Consider the following 13,500-nt stretch of genomic DNA (forward strand, 5'->3'; position numbering starts at 1 on the left):
AAGCAAGGAAATCCTGCCATTTGGAACAACATGGATGAACCTGGAGGACATTATGCTGAGTGAAATCAGCCAGGCACAGAAGGACACATATTGTATGATCTCATTTATACATTGATATGGTTTGGATTTGTGTCCCTGCCCAAATCTCATGTTGAATTGTAATCCCCAGTGTTGGGGGAGGGGCTGGCCGGAGATGATTGATCATGGGGGCGGATTTCCCCCTTGCTGTTCTCGTGATAGTGAGTGCATTCTCATGAGATCTGGTTGCTTAAAAGTGTGTAGTACCGGTCTGCAGAATCTGCACCAACCAGCACCATGCCCACGACACTGGGGTATGGGGACATCCACGGGCTGGCACACGCCATCCGCCTGCTCTTGGAATATACAGACTCAAGCTACAAGGAAAAGAAGTACATGATGGGGGACTCTCCTAACTATGACAGAAGCCAGTAGCTGCATGAAAAATTCCAGCTGGGCCTGGACTTTCCCAATCTGCCCTACTTGTTCGATGGGGCTCACAAGATCACCCAGAGCAATGCCATCCTGTGCCACATTGCCCGCAAGCACAACTTGTGTGGGGAGACAGAAGAGGAGAAGATTCGTGTGGACATTTTGGAGAACCAGTCCATGCACAACCTGATGCAGCTGGCCATGATCTGCTACATCCCAGAATTTGAGAAAGTGAAGCCAAAGTACTTGGAGGAACTCCCTGAAAAGCTAACGCTCTACTCGCAGTTTCTGGGGAAGCGGCCATGGTTTGCAGGAGACGAAATCACCTTTGTGGACTTCCTCGCCTATGACATCCTTGACCTGAACTGTATATTTGAGCCCAGCTGCCTGGATGTCTTCCCAAACCTGAAGGACTTCATCTCCCGATTTGAGGGTTTGAAAAAGATCTCTGCCTACATGAAGTCCAGCCAATGCCTCCAAGGTCCTTTGTTTGGGAAGTCAGCTATGCCTGGGAGCCTGGAGAACACTGGAGAACAGCCTGACTCCCTGGACCAGGCTTCTTCCTTTTTCCTTCTTTCCACTCTCTTCTTTTTCCCCCAGGCCTCATTGGCTTCCTTTCTTCTAACATGATCCCTCCTGCATCGAGGCTCTTTAAAGCTTCAGCTCCCACTATCTTCCATCAAAGTCCCCCTCCTAACATCTCCCTTTTTCTGCACTAAAACCAACCTGACTGCTTTTCCTATCAGCGCTTGTTTCTTCTTTGAAAAGCTGGACTGATCCCTGAGCTCCCCAGCACTGTCATCAAAGACCATCTGCATGCCCTGCTCCCTTTGCTGGGTCCCTACCCCAGCCCTGTGTGATGCCCAGTAAAGCCTGAACCATGAAAAAAAAAAGTATGTAGTACCTCCCCCTTCACTCTCTTCCTCCTGTCTGGCCATGTGAAGATGTGCTGTTTCCTCTTCACCTTCTGCCATGATTTTAAGTTTTCTAACGCCTCCCCAGCCATGCTTCCTGTAGAGCAAGCTTGTCCAACCCACGGCCCACAGGCTGCATGTGACCCAGAATGGCTTTGAATGTGGCCCAACACAAATTTGTAAACTTTCTTAAAATATTATGAGATTTTGAACTCAAGATGGATCAAGGACTTAAATCTAAGACGTAAAACTATAAAAACTCTAAAAGATAACATTGGGAAAACTCTGTTAGACATGGGCTTAGGCAAAGACTTCATAACCAAGAACCCAAAAGCAAATGCAACAAAAACAAAGAAAAATAGATGGAACTTAATTAAACTAAAAAGCTTCTGCACAGCAAAATAAACAATCAGCAGAGTAAACAGACAACCCACAGAGTGGGAGAAAATCTTTGCAATCTATACATCTCATAAAGAACTAATATCCAGAATCTACAAGGAGCTCAAACATATCAGTAAGAAAAAAAAAAAAAAAATCTCATCAAAAAGTGGGCTAGGCTGGGCGCAGTGGCTCATGCCTGTAATCCCAGCATTTGGAGGCGGGTGGATCTCAAGGTCAGGAGATAGAGACCATCCTGGCTAACACGGTGAAACCCCGTCTCTACTAAAAATACAAAAAATTAGCCAGGCATGATGGCACATGCCTGTAGTCCCAGCTACTCGGGAGGCTGAAGCAGGAGAATCTCTTGAACCCGGGAGGTGGAGGTTGCAGTGAGCTGAGATCACGCCACTGCACTCCAGCCTGGGCAACAGAGGGAGACTCTGTCTCAAGAAAAAAAAAAAAAAAAGTGGGCTAAGGACATGAACAGACAATTCTCAAAAGAAGATATACAAATGGCCAACAAACATGAAAAATTGCTCAGCATCACTAATGATCAGGGAAATGTGATACCACAATGTGATACCACCTTACTCCAGCAAGAACAATGAGTGGATAAAGAAATTATGGTGTACACACACACACACACACACACACACACACACACCATGGACTACTAGTCAGCCTTAAAAAGGAATGAAATAATGGCATTTGCAGCAACCTGGATGGAATTGGAAACCATTATTCTAAGTAAAGTAACTCAGGAATGGAAAAACAAACATCCTTTGTTCTCACTCATAAGTGAGAGCTAAGCTATGAGGATGCAAAAGCATAAGAATGATACAGTGGACTTTGGGGACTTGGGAGAAAGGGCGTGCGGGATAAAAGACTACACATTGGGTACAGTGTACACTGCTTAGGTGATGAGTGCACCAAAATCTCAGAAATCACCACTAAAGAACGTATTCATGTAATCAAACACCATGCTTTAAAGCCTTATATACTGAATTGAGGAGTTTGAACTTTATTCTCAGAGCTAGGAAACTACGCACATAATCTGAGTGTGTGATGGTGCTGAGAGGTGTTTCAGAATGTGACCTCTAGCATTTGGCACCTGGCTTCATGATGTAGTTACTGTGTGTGAATTTCGATCTCTGCATCTGCAAAATACACTAATACTTGTGTTTGCCTTTTAAGAATATTTTGAGAATTAAGATAATACACACACACACACACACGTATTAGGAGATTTTTTTGCAATTTTTTTTTTTTAAGTTCATCAGCTATTGTTAGTTAGTGTTAGTGTATTTTATGTGTGGCCCAAGATAATTCTTCTTCCGATGTGGCCCAGGGAAGCCAAAAGATTGGACACCCCCGCTGTAGAGTCTGCGGAATCATGAGCCAATGAAACCTCTTTTCTTTACGAATGACCCAGTTTTAGGTATTTCTTTATAGCAGTGCAAGAACGGACTAATACATACATGAAATCTGAAAAAGGCTGAACTCATAGAAGCAGAGAGTAGAACGGTGGTTGCCAGGGGCAGGAGTACGGGAACTGGAGAGATGTTGATCAAAGTACAAACTTTCCGTGCTAAAATGAACAAGTTCTGGGGATCCACCGTGCAGGATGGGTGGTAGTGGACGTATTCATTAATTTGATTGTGGTAATCATTATACAGTGTGTATGTGTATCAAATCGTCATGTTGGACATGTTGAATATATTCAATCTTTATTTGACAAGTAAAACTTTTTTAAATGAAGAGTAGTTTCTGCCTAAGTCTTGTTGTTGAAACTCTTCTAAGGTTGCTGCTATCGCCATTAGAACTAAGTATTATTATTTATAAGGAAAATGGGAGCTAGAAAAAGGCACAGCAGCTACTACTTTCCAAAGCAAGGGATGCATGTGCCATTTTAAGGAAGCATTAGCTAGAAGGAAAATGTAAATGATTTCACAGTTTTGTGCACCAACACTTCTACACTGGAAAAGTGGGAGGGACAGGAACAAAGAATGAATCTATATAGTCTGGAATATCACCTCTTCCCATTAGCTGCTCATGGTAGGAACCAGTTCAGCTAATCAGCAAGATTAACAAATCAAAAAATATTTGATCATTTTCCTATCCTTGGTGAAATGAAATTAAGCCTGAGCAATTTGCAATAGGTAGCATTTTAACTGTTCCCTTAAAAAGGAACAGTTGATGGTACTTTTATAAAATTGCCTTTTTCCATATCTATTATTCCTTTGAAATATGATCACCAAAATTAAGCAGCACATTTTTAGGGATGGTATTTTTGCAGAGAATAAGAAAGGTGGAAATAAGTCTGTTTGTGATGCATCATAAGACACCAGAAGACAGTGGTCAACAGAAACTCCTCACATCTTCTCTTTCTTTTGTTCCTTTTTCCTTCCTGAAGGATCTATTATAGGGCCCCTCACACAACCGGAATAAAATAGCTGTTGGCTGATTGCTAACTGATTTACTTCTGTCTCCACTTACAGAATTTTGCTGACTCTTGATAGAAAAGATGCGTATTAAGCAATCTATTGAAATGCAAGTCATGGTCTGGTCATCATATGTAAGGTACAGCATAATGTTAGGGTATTGTACAAAAGAAAGTAACAGAAAATTGCTTCTTTAAAGAATGCAATCATGGGTGTACACTAAAATAAAGTCCTTAAAAATGGTAGTGGTGCCTAGACTAGTGTGTGGTTTGAAAGGAGGATTCTCTGGTTGCTATTCAGATGGCAACATCTGAGGAAACAGCCAAAGGAGAAAAACTACCTAAGGAAGAGGGAGGAAATCTCTTTTCCTGGGGACATTTGCAAGCTGACTAGACTCAACTCAGCCTGGAATGATGTAGATCAGAGTTGGTGTGCAGGGAATGCGTCTCAGGTAGGTTGAGATAATGATCATTTTAGCCCTAAGGGGAGCTGGCCAGGACTGGGGCCCACAGAGAACCAAGGGTGATTATTTGTGTCCATGGGGGCCTCTTGTATTTACCCCTATGTGCCATAAAGATATCACTTCTATCAACTCTATGATGTGAAACAGGTTGAGAAGCTAGTATACAGAGGAAGCTTGACAGAGGCTGACCTAGATGATTATTCAGCAAGGGTTAAGGATAAAACAAATTCTCCCTCACTCCTTCTCATGAAGATGAACTATGGTACAATAATTGCAATTCATTTTTTATTTAGCTTTAGAATTTGATTTTGTTTTTAGATTAAAATATGGGCGTCGGTAATATCTTCAGGGAGTGGGAACCAAAGGGTTTTAGTCTAGCATTAGAGAACTCAGCATCAAGTTTTCTAGCACCTAATTTAACGTGTTTCTTGGTTACGCGATTCTCATAACTGGGGTTCCACCTTATTCCCCTCTGCCTGACATCCTGTCTTGATGTTTTGCCTTGTACCCCAGAACCCCCGGAACTGAGGTCCTTCTCTTGTTCTTACAAGTCTTTTCTCCAAAGGAATGAACTTCTCTGCTCCTGAAATCAAGCCCAGAGCATTCCAGGAAGAAAAAACAACAACATCTGTAGAGATGCTGAGACAAGAACAAACATGGCGTGTGCGGGGAGCTTGCAAGTCGTTCAGCATGACTTAAGTGAAATGGAAGGTTCTAAGAAGAGTAAGCGGTCGAACTACAAAGGTAGACAGCAAACATATCACGAAAGGCCTGACCTGTCATCTTAAGGATGACATAAGGTCCTCATGCCCTCATCCTGCTGAGAGTGTACTGTGGATACACAGATATTATGTATAGCATATGTAAACACAATACACATTTTAACATATTTTATTATAAAATAATGCACTTTATTATAAAATAACATACTTTATTATAAAATACTGCATGCTTATTATAAAAACACTTGGAAAATGTGGAGAAATTTTAAGAAAAATAAAAATATCACCTGTCATCCCATTAGCAAGATAGTATCATTGATATTTTTGTATATTTCTTTCCAGATTTATTTTGTGCACATGACACATCATTATTTAACTTACGTAGAGTGGTCTGCTTCTATCACTTAACAGTACATCTTCTACTTTTCCCATGTTGCTAAAATTCTTCCAAAACACAATTTTAACGATTATATGACATTTCATCTTAAGTAGTACAATTTATTTAGACATTCCCTTAGTATTTGAAAATGGGTTGTTTTAAATTTTTTTCTTCTTATGAATAACAGTGCAATAAGTGCCCCTGTACATAATACTTATATTCTTCACTGATTATTACCTTGGATGGTTTCCTTGCAGTAGAATGTCTGGGTCAAAAAGCAAAAATGGGCCGGGTGCCATGGCTCAAGCCTATAATCCCAGCACTTTGGGAGGCCGAGACGGGCAGATCACGAGGTCAGGAGATCGAGACCATCCTGGCCAACACGGTGAAACCCAGTCTCTACTAAAAAAATACAAAAAACTAGCTGGGCGAGGTGGCGGGCGCCTGTAGTCCCAGCTACTCAGGAGGCTGAGGCAGGAGAATGGCATAAACCCGGGAGGCGGAGCTTGCAGTGAGCTGAGATCCGGCCACTGCACTCCGGCCTGGGCGACAGAGCGAGACTCCGTCTCAAAAAAACAAAACAAAACAAAACAAAAAACAAAAAGCAAAAACCGCAAAGCTTTCTAAGAATTTTCAAATTATATTTCATCAAGGTTGTGTCCACGTTTATTTGTATCAGAGTATCTCGTTAAACTCTTCTCAACATTTAAAATTAAATTTAAAAAAACTCTGCCAATTTGACAAGCAAATAATAATATCTAATTTTTTATTATTGACAAATAATAATTGTAGATATTTACGGGGTACAATGTGATGATATACATACATTGTAGAAAGATTAAATCAAACTAATTAACATATCTATCACTTATCTTTTGTGTGTTTGTGGTGAGAACATTTAAAATCTAATCTTTTAGCAATTTTGAAATATACAGTATGTTATTATTAACCATGGCTACCATGATGTAGAATAGATATCTAAAATTTATTCCCCCTGTTTGACTGAAACTTTGTACCATTTGACCAATGTCTAAACTTTCCCCATTCACCCCTCACCCCCAGTCCTGGTAATCCATCTTTTTAAATTATAGTTTAATTAATTTATTTAATCTAATAACAAAATTGGACATAGGGTTAAGGCTTTGTGTAATATGTGAGAACAATGCGAAGAAGAATGGCTTTTATTCTATGACGAGACTCCTTAAAAAGGTCCAATTTCTAAATCCGTGACTCTATCATAGCAAAACAACTTACTAAAAATTAAATATTCATTCTAAACAGCATCAAATAGTCAGTTAGATGAGAACTTTTTAAACGAGATTTCCTTTGTTATGTAAACGCAACCTTACTTAATTTTACACATAGGTGAAATCAAATTTCTATTTATTTATTTTAAAGTATTTTCAACATTTATTTTAGATTCATTGGGTACATGTACAGGTTTGTTACCTTGGTATATTGCTGACGCTGAGGTTTGGGGTACAAATAATTCCCTCACCCAGGTACTAGGCATAGTACCCAATGGTTCACTTTTCCACTCCTAGTTTCCTCCCTCCCCCCAGCAGTCTCCAGTGTCTATTGTTGCCATCTTTATGTCCACAAGTACCCAATAGTTAGGTCCCACTTATAAGTGAGAACACGTGGTATTTGGTCTTCTGTTCCTGTGTTAATTTGCTTAGGATAATGGCCTCTTGCTGCATCCATGCTGCTGCAAAGGACACGATTTTTTTTTTCTGTGGCTGTGTAGTATTCCATGGTGTATGTGACTGCATTTTCTTTATCCAATCCATGGTTGAGGTAACCCACCATTCTACATTCTACTACTATGAGTTAGACTTTTTTAGATTCTACATATAAGTGTAATCATGCAGTATTTATCTTTCTGTGTCTGGCTGATTTCACTTAGCGAAATGTCCTCCAGGTTCATCCGAGTTTTTATACAGAATTTCCTTCTTTTTAAAGCCTAAATAGCATTCCATTGGGTATACATACCACATTTTACTTATTCATTCATTTGCTGATGGACACTTAGGTTGATTTCATATCTTGGCTACTGTGAATAATGCTGCAAAGAACATAGGGGTATAGATACTTCTTTGAAATAATTATTTCAATCCCCTATACCCAGAGTAGATTGATGTATCATACGGTAATTCTGTTTTTAATTTTCTGAGCAACCTCTGTACTGTTTTTCAGATGGCTGTACTAATTTAGACTCTCACCAACAGTGTACCAGGGTTCCTATTTATTTATGTCCTCACCAACACTTACTTTTCGTTTTTTTGATAATAGCCATTTTAGCAGGTTTGAAGTGATAGCTCATTGTGGTTTTAATCTGCATTTCCCTGACAATTAGTGATGTTGAGCATTTTTTTATGACCTGTTGGCCATTTGTATGTCTTCTTTTGAGAAATGTCTGTTCAGGTGTTTCTCCCATTTTCAAATTGGGTTATTTGTTTTCCAGCTATTGAGTTGTTTGAGTTACTTATATATTTTGGAGATTAGCCCCTTAAAGATGTATAGTTTGCAAATATTTTCTCCCATTCTGTGGACTGTATTTTCACTCTGTTGTTTCTTTTGCTATGCAGGAACTTGTTAGTTTGGTGCAATCCCATTTGTCTATTTTTGCTTTTGTTGCCTGTACTTTGGAGTCCTCCAAGAAATTGTTGCTTAAACCAATATCATGGAGGTTTACCTCTATGTTTTCTCCCAGTAGATTTACAGTTTCAGGTTTTACATTTAAGTTTTTAATCTATTTTGAATTGGTTTTTGTATATGGTGTGAGATAAGAGTCCATTTTCATCCTTTTGTATGTGGATATCTAGTTTTCCAAACCCCATTTACTGAAGAGACTGTCTTTTCCTTATTGTGTGTTTTTGGCACCCTTGTCAAAAACTGGTTGACCATATTTGCATGCATTTATTTTTGGACTTTCTATCCTGTTCCATTGGTTTATGTATCTGTTTTTATGCCATTACCATGCTGTTTTGATTACTATAGTTTTGTAATATATTTTCAAATAAGGTAAAGTGATGCCTTCAGATTTGTTCTTTTTGCTCAAGGTGACTTTGGATATTAGGGGTCCTTTGCAGTTCCATACAAATTTTTGGATTGTTTTTCTATTTCTGTGAAAAATGACATTGGAATTTGACAGAAATTGCATTGAATCTGTAGATTGCTTTGGGTAGTGTGGATATTTTAACAATATTAATTCTTCCAATTCACGAATACAGGGTATCATCCCATTTATTTATCTCATCTTCAACTTCTTCATCAATGTTTTATAATTTTTAGTGTACAGGTCTTTTGCCTCATTGATTAAATTTACTCCTAACTATTTTATCCTATTTTTAAAAATGTTATTGTAAATAGAATTGTTTTCCTATTTTTTGAATAATTTGTTGTTTGTGTATAAAAATATTACTGATTTTTGTATGTTGGGTTTACATCTTGCAATTTGCAGAATTCATCAGTTGTAACAGTTTTTTTTGGTAGAGTCTTTAGATTTTCTATATATCAGATTATGTCATCAACAAATAGATAATTTCCCTTTTTTTCTTCCTAATTTGGAGGTCCTTTATTTCTTTCTCTCGCCACATTGCTCTGGCTAGGACTTCCAGTACTATGTTGCATAGAGTGAGCATCCTTGTCTTGTTCCTAATCTTAGAACAGTTTTTGACTTTTCAGCATTGAGTATGATGTTAGCTGTGGGCTTTTCATATATGGCCTTTACTATGTTGAGGTACATTCCTTCTATGCATAACATCATGAAAGGATATTGAATTTTGTCAAATGGTTTTTTTTTTTTTTTTTTTAAATTGAGACAGAGTCTCGCCCTGTCACCCAAGCTGGAGTGCAGTGGCATGATCTTGGCTCACTGCAACCTCTGTCTCCTGGGTTCATGCAATTCTCCCACCTCAGCCTCCCAGGTAGCTGGGATTACAGTTGCAAGACACCACATCCAGCTAATTTTTTTACTTTCAGAAGAGACGGGCTTTCACTATGTTGGTCTAAAACTCCTGACTTTGAGTGATCCACCCGCCTCAGCCTCCCAAATTGCTGGGATTACAGGAGTGAGCCACCACAGCCAGCCTGTCAAATGCTTTTCTGCATTTATTGAAATGATCTAATGAAAAGACTATGTTTATTCTGTTGATATCATATATCACATTTATTGATTTTCATATGTCAAATCACGCTTGCATCCCAGGGATAAATTCCACTTTATCATGGTGAATAACCCTTTGAATGTGCTGTTGAATTGGGTTTTCTATTATTTTGTTGAAGATTTTTGCATCTATGTTCATCAGGGATATTGGTCTGTAATTTTCTTGTGTTGTAGCATGCTTGTCTGGTTTTGCTATTAGGATAATGATGGTCTCATAACATGCATTTGGAAGTATTTTCTCCTTTTCAATTTTTTTGGAAGAGTTTGAGAACAATTAGAATCAGTTCTTCTTTAAATGTTTGGTAGAATTCAGTTGTGAAGCCATCCAGTTCTGGACTTAATATTTTTTTTCTTTTTAGATATAGGGTCTTGCTATATTGCTTAGGCTGGTGTTAAATTCCTGGGTTTATGCAATCCTCCTGCATCAGCCTCCAGCACCTGGGATTACAAGTGTGCACTTCTACATCTGGCTTGGGCTTTTTTTTTTTTTTTTAATGGAATGCTATTTTTTATTTAAATGTATTTGATAGCTAGTGAGGTAAACATTATTTTAAATGGCCATTTGTATTTTTTTCTTTAAATCATGTGTTAATGACCTTTTCTGATTTCCTTATTACAATTTTAGTGTTTGACTATTAATAAAAGTGCCCAAGTGGCCATTTTTATGTATGGGCTTAAGTTGGGTATACCTAAGTAGATGATTAAAAAAGGACTCTGTTAAAACTTAAGAAGATCGGCCGGGCGCGGTGGCTCATGCCTGTAATCCCAGCACTTTGGGAGGCCAAGGTGGGTGGATCACGAGGTCAGGAGATTGAGACCATCCTGGCTAACATGGTGAAACCCCATATCTACTAAAAATACAAAAAAATTAGCTGGGCGTGGTGGCAGGCGCCTGTAGTCTCAGCTACTTGGGAGGCTGAGGCAGGGGAATGGCGTGAACCCGGGAGTCAGAGGTTGCAGTGAGCCGAGATTACGCCACCGCACTCCAGCCTGGGGGACAGAGTGTGACTCCGTCTCAAAAAAAAAAAAAAAAAAAAAACTTAATAAGATCATGGAAGTTATTAAATTTCTTCACCTTTGTTCACACTCACCAAATCACACTTACACTAAAAATGGACAGATAGCCTGTGAGATAATGCTACTCATTAACCTGGGTAGAATTGTCTAAGTATGTTATCATTATATTTACTCTTTCCACAAGAGTTAAAACAATCAAGTGTATTTTGTTTAAAAGATCATATCTTCCATCTTCTTTGGGGCTGTGGGCTGCTGGTAGGGGTGAGTATATAGAAATAATGATGACCACGAAAGGTCTTTTTTAAGACCAGGTGAAAACATTCCAATAAAGATGTGAAGGCATGATTTGCCATAAAGAACTTCAATGCAAATAATCTCAACTAACCACATTCGCAAAAGAGAAGATAAATACAATATGAATTTGGAAAGACCTTTAGACGGCAGCTAGAATGTAGGATCACAAAAGAATTTTCTTCCCCAAATGGAGCCAAATGTACCAAATGAAGTGAAAAGAACAAAGAATATACAGTCAGTGTTGAAACCATGCGAAGGTCTCCATTTCATTCCACAAACTTCAGAAACTATTGTCAGATATGACACAAATTTTACCCAACTAGAAGAGCTACAAGGAATAGGCTCTTGACTTCCTCTCAAGAGGGAAGTGCAGTGGAGCAATCAGTATTGAGGGAAATTTTCACTGACGTTTTGGTACGAAGATTGGATATTTAGGTGACAAACAAAATGCAGAAAACTATCTTCAAGCCTCTCCCTCCTTAGATAAATAGATCATAAGCCTCATTTTGAACAACTCACAGAATTTACCTCTTTTTCCCTTGGGCCAGGTGGAAAGTGAAAGTCTTTGTTCAAAGCAGCAAATGAAATCTCTGCATGGAGGGAGGGACACTAGACCACATCACACTAAAAGTTGAAACACCCAACGCTTTCACACTAAGTGCACCACACCAGCTCGACGGTTTACTCTGAAACAGGGGAACACTTTGAAATTCAAGAGGGCCTCATTGCCTCAACTGTTTGTCTATAGGGAGAGACCCTTTCCCCCCTAACTCAATAGAATGCGCTTTTGATTCAGAGCTCATTACAAGATAGTGACAGGCTCGGCGCCGGTGGCTCAATGCCTGTAATCCCAGCACTTTGGGAGGCCATGGCTGATCACTCCAGGTCAGGAAAATCAAGACCATCCTGGCTCTCACACAGGTAAAACTCTACTAAAACACAAAAAAAAAAAAAATAGCTGGGCGCAGGCGCCTGTAGTCCCAGCTACTCAGGAGGCTGAGGCAGGAGAATGGTGGGGACCCTGGCGGAGCTTGCAGTGAGCCGGGAGATCGCACTCCCACTGCACTCCAGCCTGTGACAGATGACCCGCCTCAAAAAAAAAAAAAAAAAAAAAAAAAAAGAAAAGAAAAAAAGATTGGTGACAAAGCTTTATTAACTCATCTGCAACAAGCCCCAATCCTCTCTTCTCATTCCTTCCTGCTCTCCCCAGGCAGGTGAGGGATGGAGCAAAACCACGCCCCATTCACGTCCGCCCTTCAACACACCTTCTAAGGGGAGGATCCACTATTACCCAGGTAAACTCCCTGGAGTCAAGGAGAATTTGCCTACACTATCTTGGGGGCAAATAGTCCAGGATAGGATTGCTTTGTCAAAGATGGGTGGGGAAAACAAGTTGAATGGAGGACCCGTGCAGAAATTTGTTACTCTCCCCTCCACAGGCCCCTAAAAAGGAAAAAACAAAAACCAACTGTGCAGAACTGGTAAAGAATCCAAACTTACCCCTGAAAGAGAAGAACTGGTTAGATTCCATATCCTTCACACTCTTGAGAGATTAAAGGGAAGACGAGATAACAAAACTAAAGAATAAGGCCCCCAAAGAGCTGGAAACGCTGGGGAAAGAAACTGAGGAGGAAACAATACAGAACAAAAAAATGTGTGAAGAGTAAAAAAGCACAGAACATACATGGAAAACCAAGTCGAAGACATATTCAGTGACAGGAGGAAGCATTACCGCAATGATTACTTCAATTTGCACATCAGAGAGTCTTGGGGAATACACAGAAAATAATCAGTATCAAGAAGAATACTAGTGAAGCTGCTGAAGATAAAGAAGATTCCTACAAGTATCCCGAAAGAGAGGATCAAGCCACCTGCGCAGGGAAAAGGAATTCATTAGCGGGGCTGGAGGTTTCTGCACAGGAACATTCGCCTAAAACAGCAAAGCGACATCTAAACATTTTGAGTGAAAAGCACATGCCTGAACAGTTCTATGCTCAATGTCATTCACTGGTACAGGCAACAACAGGCAGCCTCACAGAGGCAAGGATTCTGGACGCAGACCATTTCTGAGAAGTCTAACTGCTGCCCAAATGCTCCTCAGAGTGGTCATCTGGATTTCCACTGTATCATTTCCACTTTCCCACCTGTTTGTCAACACTTAGTATTCAAAGATTTTAAAATTGTTTCCAACCTGATGGACGCACAATGGTATCTCCTCACTGTTTTAATTTGCATTATTCTGAGGTGAAGCTCCAAATGGCCCTCCAAAAT

The 13,500-nt window shown here is 39.6% G+C and overlaps 1 pseudogene across 1 annotated transcript; it reads left to right on the forward strand.

The window, feature by feature from the left end:
* Positions 1-315: 315 nt before the first annotated feature.
* Positions 316-1,080, forward strand: LOC101012434 (annotated as a pseudogene). The gene has a single exon (XR_160036.5). The product of XR_160036.5 is annotated as a glutathione S-transferase Mu 1 pseudogene (transcript).
* The last annotated feature ends 12,420 nt before the right edge of the window (positions 1,081-13,500 follow it).

The sequence above is a fragment of the Papio anubis genome, chromosome 2 (genome assembly GCF_008728515.1).
Source record: "Papio anubis isolate 15944 chromosome 2, Panubis1.0, whole genome shotgun sequence".
Taxonomy (NCBI): domain Eukaryota; kingdom Metazoa; phylum Chordata; class Mammalia; order Primates; family Cercopithecidae; genus Papio; species Papio anubis.